Below are 10,816 nucleotides of genomic sequence, written 5' to 3' on the forward strand. Positions count from 1 at the left end.
AAAGGACTGAAATGAGGGACTCAACATTTTAAAAACTGCTGGTAACTCCAAATTAGTCTGTAGTATTCTTTTATGTGCCCATCCATTTATTCTATTAATCCCCATTAAAAGACTCCTTGCACCATCACTTGTAGTGTAGATGGCAGCTCCCTCTAAAGTGAGATGGAAAAGGGGAGAGGTTTTTTTTCTGTTTTGACACAAAGTGTAACATCTCTTACCTAAGACTGGAAGTTCCCTCAATGTGTTTCCAAATGGCATTTGAGTCCTCCAGCAGCATGTCCTCCCTGCACAGACAATCTCCTGAAGGACTCATTTCTCCAACTCCTCCTCCCTTTCCACCACTTTTATGGAAATTATCCTTCCAGAATTTAAAAGTACACTGACAGGCACACCGACTACTTCTGTACCCCTTTCTATGATTTATTCTTGCCTCTTTTCCTTTATCTCCTGACACCAACCACAGCCTATATTTTCCATTCTGACACGAAAAGAAAAGGAACAGTGCCCTGCTGTATTTTGTGCATTAGGTGGGACTGCTCATCATGGAACAGAGGGGGCTTGAGCATGGACAAGGTTCTCAGGATAATGAACTGGAAAAGTTGGAGTAAAGATCATGACAATAGGAGCTGCTTGAATCCCTGGTTGTGGAAACCACTGGCCTGGGAAAAAATCTGTACCCTAAACATGAAAGGAACAACCTGGATTTGCATTGCAAAGGAAGAATTCCTGTAAATACAGATTGCTTCAAACCCTTCACACCACCTTGTCACTCCTCTTTTCAACTCCTTTCAAAGCTTTTAAATACACAGTAAGTGCCTCCCAATATCTACTGACTGGTTTTGAAGTAGAAGTGATTACAGATATTCTCACAGAAAGTTGAAGAAATAGATCATTGAGGTTTTTTGATTAAAAAAGCCTTTGTTCTTTCAAATTGATAGACTTGAAAACATATCAATTATGAGGAAATTTCACAGAAAGGAAATATCAGGCTGGACATTCTGCCCTCAGGTCATGGAGGGTCCAGTAGAATTTTTCAGGTCGCTTCCAGACCTGTGAACTGATGGCAATCATCCTGATCAGAAGAAAATATTTTCATTCTGGTTCATGTCCAATGTGACAGTAGATTAGTAATTTAATGCAGATAAAATTGCATTTCAACATTTACTTTTATCTTTACACAACTATATAACATAATTCTTAACACTTTTACTTGTTGCTTACTTGCCCTTTAACACTTTTTACTTCTTTCCCTTATATCAGCATTGTTGATACTGAAATTTGAATTAAACAGTTCTGCATTTCCAACAGAGCAGGAGTTTTAGCTATTCATTACTCCTAATGATACAAAATAGAATTTGATTAAATCTTCTGTTTAATTTATTTAAACAAGTTAGAAGCTTTGGTGGTATAGAGGAAATTCTACAGGCACAAAAGTGCAAGGAAAAAGAAAGAATGATAGCAGACTTTTATTGATTCCAGAGGGTTTTGGATTAAATGTGAGTTTTTTTCTGGAATACCTGAGCAAAGAATTTCCTAGAATTATGCTAAAAATAGAGAAAGGAAAGATAATGGTAAGGAACCGGCACTGGCCTCAGGTTCAGTAACACTGCAGTTGTCTGAAACTCTTACTATCAAAACCAAAAAATATAAACCACATAAAATTAGAAGTTTTACCATTTCCTCATGAAATATCTAGATGGATGCTACTAGATATTTGTTGGCTATGCCAGCTACTAAATTCAATCTTGGACTTCAATGTTGGACTGAATATTTTGTTAGTGTTTGCAGAGACTTCTCTAAAATATGCCAATTAGGCAAATTAAGAACGGATTATGAAACAAGAAATTAATCTGAATTAAGACACCTCCCGCCAAATATTTGAAGACCAACAAAAAGGATCTTTTTGACAGAAGTGAGGCTTCTTCAAACCGTTTGTACAATATCTTCTAGCAATTGAGAATATTTCCAAATTTAGGTTTGAGACAGTCTTTTTCATTTACTCCTTTCTCCTTCAGACTGTCACTTTTGATGAGGAAGTATTTTTCTGCAGAAAAATATTCTCCATAATACTCCAGCCTACCTCTGTTACCAATCTCATGAGCAGGTGCAGAAATCCAAATCTGAGCCTGCTTCACTCAGAATTTGAAGGAAGATCCAAGCAGGCAGAGCATTCCCAGTGATGTGAAATTCAGCTCCATTGCAGGAGCCCTGTTAGGGTGAAATGCTGTGCAAGGCTGTATAGAAATCCTGACTCACAGACACCCCATTAGTGAAACTCTGCCAGGTGCATTTGCCCTGTGTCAAATGCAGCAGCTGGCTTTCTGTAAATGCCCAGCCTCCAATGGTGTTTAGCAGGTGACAACTGTTTTACTTCTGAATATGACCTGAACTATTCTCTCTATTCCTTCTACAGCTGCTGACAGTATTTAGGAAGCCCTGAACTAACCAATCATTTTCAAAAGGTTTAAGATGAAGCAGCCCAGTGCCTGAGCAGCTCTGACCACAGACATGCCTTCAGCCTTTTGATCTCACAACTTTGTTCTGCAAGATGCAGGAGGGTCTGGCTCTGATCCAGCAGCATCCATGAGCCTCAGCTTAACTTCTGACAGAAGAGTAAGTCTGTGAAAGCTAAAGATATTTTTATGTTCCTACTTAGGCAGAATACAAGCTTTTAAAGGATTCAAAGGCTCTTAATTGAATAGCTGTACTGCCTCAATAATACGCTTGAAAAGGGAGTATTCCTCTTCGAGAGGACTCTCCAAAGAACTTGAAGTTTACAGAAGTAGGGTGTTTGTTCTCATGAATTTTGTGTATTGTGGATAATGTTCATTAATGTTGTATTCTGCTTAGTGTGGCTGATATAGAAATAAAAGCTTCTTGTACAAATCAAGGATCACAGAATCAGGTCCTTCCTTTTTTTGTGTTGTATTGGCAGATGAACAAAAGAGAAAGAAATAAGTTGTTTCCTAAAGCAGTGGGGAATCAGATAGCCTTTCTTTTTAACCTCAGATTTATTCACTTTGATGTTGAGGGTACCTAAGATTAAGAAATGTTCAATTTCTTGACTGTTAAACTCTGCCTACTTGTAGCTGATGATTCATGGCTTATTGTTTCTCTAATAGTTTGCAGTTAATTGGTATGGTGAAGAATTAAAGATTAACTGTCGAAATGTAAAAGTGTCAGGACTTTTATCTAAGGGAAAGAACAGAAAATATCTGCAGATGAAGAACTACTATCTAAATAACCTCACACAATATCTACACAGCTACAAAATCAACCTTTTTCCCATTGCACATGAGAGAATGCTTTTAAATAAGGCAGTTTCAATTTTACAGCATCCCATAACTTGCAATCAGCAACTCCTTAATAAAACTGAAATAAGCACCTCACAGTCAATGGGTATTTCTTATATGTTTTTTTGCACAACCAAAAATAGGATCCACATTAAACTGAAAATTGGGTCATGCTTCAGCACACAGTAATTTGACCTAAAGATAACACTCCTATCCCACAGTTACAAGATGTGCCTTTCAGACAATGAAAACGTTTAAGAACTACAAGTTTAGGTAGTTTGTATAATGTAAAAATGTCTGTCACGCTCCTGGAATCTAAAATGTAATGAAACCTTTCATTCCTGGCTGTACATAGCTCTGTAGTATTGTATGATGGCATAATGTTGGCACAAGAGAAGGAACACAAGAGGAAAAATGACATGTCTGATTTCACCCAATGGTTTATTTCATACTAATAATCTGCAGCAAAGCTGAACTTACAATTTGTAGGAGGTAAGACGAGTGTTTATTGGTGCCTGGGTGCACCATGAGAAAAGCCCTCAGATCTTTGATCATGGCAAACTTTGTAGCGCCCTGAAGGCATGTTTCACTCAGCTCAGGTGGATCAGGCAGGATTCAGAGCAAGAAACAAAACACAGGTCATTTACCAGGTACCAATTATTCTGGGTTGCAAGCCACTCACTGACATATTCAGAGACTAAAAATCTTCAGGCAAGAGTAAAAGAAGAGATAAGAAAAAAAAATCTAAAAATAATTGTGCATCTAGAAATAAGAAAGCACAGACCCTGAATATTACATATATTGTTTGGGTATCACTACTGCTACCTTCAGACTGCAATTTTCAGCATTTAAATCAAACACCTTGCAATGATCTCTCCCCATTGCCAGGTTCATTAAAGCACAGACCACGCTGCACATAAATACACAGAGCTGTGTGCTATGAGAATGGTAACTCTGACAGCACAGCCTCCCCCTGCTGCCTAGTAATGAGTGGCTTGGACACCACCTGACAGTTCAGCCTCAGATAAATATTTCAAACATTTCATGCAAGAGATTCTCAGATCAATCCTCACCTCCAAGACACCAGCGGAGTGAGTCAGAAAGCCATTTTGAACTGGTGCACCAGAGCAGAACACAAACAGCAGTTCTCCTTGGTTTTTGGGGGGAGGAAGGGTGTGTTTCCTTTTAGTCTGTGCCACAGTAGAGTGATTAAAGGTAAGACACTGATCTGTGCATTTGGCACCTCAAAATTAGAGCAGCACCAGCAATTTGGATAAATACGCACAGTGAACTCCTTTTACATTCCTTGTATGATGATCTGACATAGAATTAACAGAGTGTACAATGCCTACAAAATAATTTTCAAATGGCTTCATGAGAAGTTTCTCAAACAGCAGCATGCCAGACTTCTGAACCTGCCTGTGATCCTCTTCCCTCCATACACAAAATGGGCACATACTGAAAACCAGCAAACAGTCTAAAATATCCTGCTCCTATCACATCAGGTTTGCAGTCCATGAGATAACCAAGTGAATTGTCTTTGCAACACCTGTCTGGGAAAAGAAATTTATTTACATATATGGAAAATGGGTAAATCCTTAGTTAAATAATTTGAACCAGTCAATAATAATGCTGCCAACACGGAGAGAATGAAAACTACCAGAATATTTTCCAGATATGGTGGAATACACTTTGACCAACATTTACCTTGGACCAATGCCTCTTTAGAGCTGCATAATCAGAGCAAAACTATGTTCAATAAGGCTCAAAATCAAGCTTTCATCCATGATAATAGAATGAAAAAAATGACTCAGCCACACATATTTACCCAGCTCCATAGCTAAACTCACATGCTGATTTAGCAGAATATGCCACCTTTTAAAACAGCAAAGAATCAGAAACAAAAATAAGTCCAAAACAGACCAATTAACCATGATGATGGATAGTCAGATCCTGAAGCCCAGGGTTCATCACACCATTTCAGACATTTGAAATAATGGTATCCATCCTGTTGGCCCTGCCCAGGGTAACTGCTCTGCCTGATCTCCTCCCCACTTTGCTCAGAGCACATCCCTGGGAACTGAGCACAGCAAATTCACCCTGCTGAACATGCAGCAAACCTGGAGCCCAACAGAATCCCCTCCTTTGTGCAGGATGTGTGAGCACACAGCTCTTCCCACCTTATCCTTGCTCCTGAGCCACCACCTCAGCATGCTTGGAGCTCCAACAGGCATCTCTGCACTTCACTGCATAGAGAGATGTGAAGGAATTTTCTACTCCCCATTAAAATTCTTCGAAAAATATGCTTCAACTTATATTCCAAAATAAAAATTAGACATGGTCATTTGTATTGCATAAATTAGGAACAGGGCACTGTGCTGGCCTTTAAACAAACATTAATAATCAATGAATAAGGAAAGAAAGGGAAAAAGAATACCCACTCAAACCAAAACCATGAGGATGAAAGTTAGGAAAAAAAATAGAAAAAAGAGAGAGAACTGAGACTAATTATCTGTATTTAAACATGTGAAGATCTTACTGAGTCTACAAGGTTGAGATCTTGTTCCCTAATCAAGTGCATCAAAGGCATTCCCCAAGGCTCACAGCAAAACTGCAGAACATCCATACAAATCATTTTTATTCAAGAAAGGCCCTGCAGTGGAGTGAGTTTTCTCCCCTCTCTGTCACAGGGCTGCTCAGCACTGAGCTCCCCGAGGTGCAACTCCTGCATCACAGAGCTTTGCAGATCCACACTGACATTCCAAATGAGCTCTTCACTTTTGTTCTACTCTGTTAATTATTAAGAGGGCCAGACTCTGCCCTCTCACTCTGCCCACAACCTCCTGCACGTCACTGACTCCAGAGTGGAAATTAAGGCAGATTTTGGCCATCATTTAGCAAGCACTATACGACTGAATGTTCTTCATTGTTCAGAATGATTGAAGGACTTAATTTACTAATAATTAACTGCATGAAGGGGCGATACTGAGTTTGGTTCTATTTTAAAGGGCTAATATGTAATGCAGAATAGTTGTATATAAGCTGTACATTTTCAAACCTTTGTTCTGACTGTAAAATGTCAATTGGACTCATTCTGGGTTTTTGCTGCCTCAAAAACCCTGCTGTGAATTTGTAGGTGCCATAAATGCTTAATGTAAGACCTAACTGTGCAATGCTGTGGGAATTCTGGTTTTAAAACTTATGAAAGCAACATTTTACTTACATTTTTTCCTCTCATGTCAAAAAAGAGTATAGACTTCAGTGTCACAATCATAATAGATGCATAGTAACTAGCAGAAAATCATAAGGAGTTGTTGTAACCTTCTACTTTTTTCTTCAAAAAAGGAAACATGCATAACATGATTCCCAGTGGGGGAAAAAATGTCACTGTGACTAGCAGTTATGGCTTATTAGAAATTTGACTCAAAATCTTCGTCCTCTGCACTTGTATAATTTTTGCCAAGAGAGAGACAAAGAGATAAATAAAATTACCCATATTTTCTTTCAATTATCATCATGTTATGGAATAATCACTTAATAAGTGAAGATTGTACTTCTAACAGAATAATCAGCTGGCACAGTTAGTGCCTGAATTTTCTTTTTAGTTTCTAACTTAATAGGCACAATTTTGCTGTGCCCAATTCTAGAACAATTAATAGTATTCAGCTGCATCTAGCAACCTACAGATCTTGCAGCTACGAGTAATTTGCCCCCAATTCCACACAAAGCTCAAAACTTGTCGAGAATCGCCAAAAAATTACACCTAAAAATTAGTTATGTAAAAGACAAGCTCTGCAAAGCCTGGATTCAAAGTTTCTGTCATTTCTTTGCTTTTTTTTTATTTCTTCATGTAAAAGCTACTTGTACTTCTCAGGAATGTAAAACAAGCCTCAGAGTTCTTCCCTAAACCAGAGAACACAAAACCTGCCGTGACTAGAAATCTTGGTGCAATATTATGCTTTTCTACTGAGAGCACTGCAAAAAAAAGCAGGAATTTGTAAGCTGGTCTAACACTGAAGTGTGAGGAGCCTGAGTTATGGTACAGAATAAAGCCCAGCTAAAACATTCCTTTGATCTGAGCTACTCTTCACACAGAATGCAGTACAGGGATCGTGGACTGGAGTTAACTTTTGTCCTGGCAGCTCGAGTGGGGCTGTGTTTGGGAGCTCTTGGCGACACAGTGCTGGTGGCACGGGGAGGTTTCAGCTTTGGCAGTGACACAGCCACAGAGTGAGCACGGGGAGCTGGGAGGGGACAGCAGGGACAGCTGTCCCAAGCTGACCCCAGGGACAGCTCATCCTTCATGTCTGTGTGCAGCCACAAAAGCTGTGCGAATCAGAGAGGAGAGGAAGGGCTGTGTCGTGGCATTTGTCTCCCAGGTAAATTACTGCAATGGATTTGCTGTCAGAGCGCAGCCACAGGGACACTGTGAGGCCCTGCAGAGATGGAGTTAGGAAGATGTTAGACTTGGCTAAGGAATCTTTCTGCCCATGGTTGATGAAGGGAGTCCACCTGCATTATCCAAAAGGGTGGGGATTCGATCTCCAAGTGATGCTCCAATCATCTTCATGACAAAGTGAAATCCCTCTGAGCTTGGCTCTCAGTGAGGTAAGAGACTGGGGCTGGGGAAATGGGTAAAACAGACAAAAGCTACAAGATACCTCAAATATCACTCATTCTTTGTCTAAGGTTATCATGGGTTTTTCTTGACCAAGGTTTGCAAGAGTAGGAGTTGTTATAAATTTCTGCTGTTCTCATCATCGCTGATGGAGTGCTTTTTAGAAATCTGAAATCAGAGGTTAATATAGCCATCTCTTAGGGAGCTTTAACAGAGAAAGATCCACATCTTTTCAAGCAAGAGGCAAATCAGCTCTTAATTCACCTGCATTTTGAAGACTCTCAAATTAATTAGATTATTAATTTCCATTTCTCTGTCTCTAAGCAGCTAACCTAACAACCAGACCGAATCTCCCAATGTATTTACATATACCATGCAGAGGGACATGATACATTTACTTTGTTTGACTGCTTCAACGACATGAACACAGATCAGTGGCAACTGCATTCCTTGAGTCTAAGGTAACTCAGCCTGGCTGTTCCTGACCGAAGCCTTCACCAAGGGCATTTCAACATCATACAGCTGTTCTCTGTGAAGCAAACTGACAGACCACTTTTGCATCCCTGAACTCTGCAAAATCTTTGAAGCAATTTGATGGTGAAAGCAAATGCCCAAGATTTCACACATAGACACACACATATCTATAGATACACACATATACATACATACATCCACTTTGTGGGTCCCTTCTAATTCAGGATATTTTGTGATTCTATCTTTATATATAGAAAGATATATAGATGATATAGATACTAATAAAGATATAAAAGATATAAGATTATGATATATACTTTATATATAGATGTGCATTTTATATATATATATATATATGTACATCTATATGTGTTCTATATATGTAATATAGAACATGTGCTATATATTCTAGATAATAGTTATGATTGCATCCTTGCTTATCTGCTTTTGTTAGAATTCACATGGGATTTTTTATGCATTATCTAAGAAGTGATTGCTCCTCCTTACAAGCCCCAAATGGATTATACAGACACACTGTCTCCCTCAGCCTGCTGATGGACATGTCCAAGACAATTCCTAGACACCAGTATATCGGGCAAGTGGCTGTGCGCTTACTTAAGGAAAGAGACACTTCCCCAGGGAGGTAAGATCATTTAGATCAGTCTCACACAACTATGACCAAAGGACCTGGGTTGTTTTTTTTTGGTGGGGGAGATATTTTTTCTTCCTTTTAATTTCTAGGTTTTGGAGCTCATTGAGGAAGAAGCTATAGTTGAAGCTTTGCATAAAAATTTTGGGAAAGTCTAAGTTTGGGAGGAGAATTACCATAGCTTCAATGAATTCTGGCCTGCTTTACTATCTGCTCATTTACACCCCCCAGTAAAAAAACAGTGTATGGCATTTGCTGCATCTGTAGTATGTGGCAGCCTAGAAGACAGCTGGCGACAGAGCTTTACTCTAATTGTGGGGTTTCCTGATTGCTGCTGCAAATCCTGAGTGTTTTGCTGCGAGGCTTAGCCAGCACACATTAAACTGAAGATATCAGGATTCTCAGCTCTACAGAGATGAAAGAGACCTAGGGCAATAGAGTTGTTGAGATTTCCAAGGAGTGTAATTCCATTGATTTTAGTGCTGTCTTACTGGGGGTATCTGTCCCTACAGCTATCTATACCTACTGTGAGCACAGAAGAGAATTACTCAGAACACTGGAATTTGAAACCAGATTATTACAACAGGTTTGTAGTTACTCTGATTCATTTAGTTTATCACAGGATTAGATATTCACCAATATTTGAATTATTTTCCAGCTCAGGTTTGATCTTGGTTGACAAGAAGGCAGGAAGGTAAAGCATAGAAGAGCAGAGATCTCCTCTCTCCCTTTCAAATCTGTTCCTATTTATTGTGTGCAATTCCCCTGGGATCATTTTATGTCAGAAAATAAAGTGATATTGTTGTTTATAAGTAAATGGGATAAAAATCATGCTAGGGGTATGATATACTGTCCAAATTTCAAATTTACTTTGACACTCCAAGATGGATTTTGCCATAAGTATGTAATGGTCTGCTCATCTTTCTTTGTGCAATAGGCAGGGTTAGAAAACTTACAACCTTAATATCTGGAATAACTAAAAATATCTTCCCTCCTTTTCATCTCCACTGCCTAATCAAAATTTCTGCAATAGGTGTCCCTGAAGGTCCTATAATTCTAGAACTGTTTGGATTGGAAGGGACCTTAAAGCTCATCCCAGTGCCACCCCTGCCATGTGCAGGAACACCTTCCACTGTCCCAGGTTACTCCAAGCCCTGTCTAGCCTCACCTTAAGCACTTCCAGGGATCCAGGGGCAGCCACAGCTGCTCTGGGCACCTCAGGGAAGGATTTTTTTCTCATACTTAAGCCAAACCATCCTGGTTTCAGGTTAAAGCCATTCCCCATTTTCCTGTCCTTGCATAAAGTCCCTCTCCAGCTCTCTTGGAACCCCTTTAGGCACTGGAAGAGGCTCTGAGGTCTCTCCAGAGGCTTCTCTTCTCCAAACTGAACAATCTCAGCCTGTATCCAGGGCAGAGGGGCTCAGAGCATCTTCATGGCTTCTTCTGGACCCACTCCAACAAGTTCATGTCCTTCATATTTAATATGTTTATTAGATTAAAACCATAGAACCAGCCCTGATAAATGCTGAAGTGTCCCTTATTGCATGTCAAAAGAGAAGAACCAAGTGACTAACTCTAGTGTCCCTGCATAATATCAGTAGGTTCTTATCTTATAAATGGATATTCTGATTCACAGAATAGTTACAATTAAACTTAAAAATTTATAATAGAATTAACATTTCAAATGAACCTAGCATTTTCCTACAAAAAACTTCCCAAAAGAAAAATTCAATTTAAATGTTCGTTTGATTACAGAGACAAACAGGAAAAACTGTGTGGAAC

Source organism: Ammospiza nelsoni, chromosome 16, assembly GCF_027579445.1.
Source record: "Ammospiza nelsoni isolate bAmmNel1 chromosome 16, bAmmNel1.pri, whole genome shotgun sequence".
In the NCBI taxonomy this organism is placed as follows: Eukaryota; Metazoa; Chordata; class Aves; order Passeriformes; family Passerellidae; genus Ammospiza; species Ammospiza nelsoni.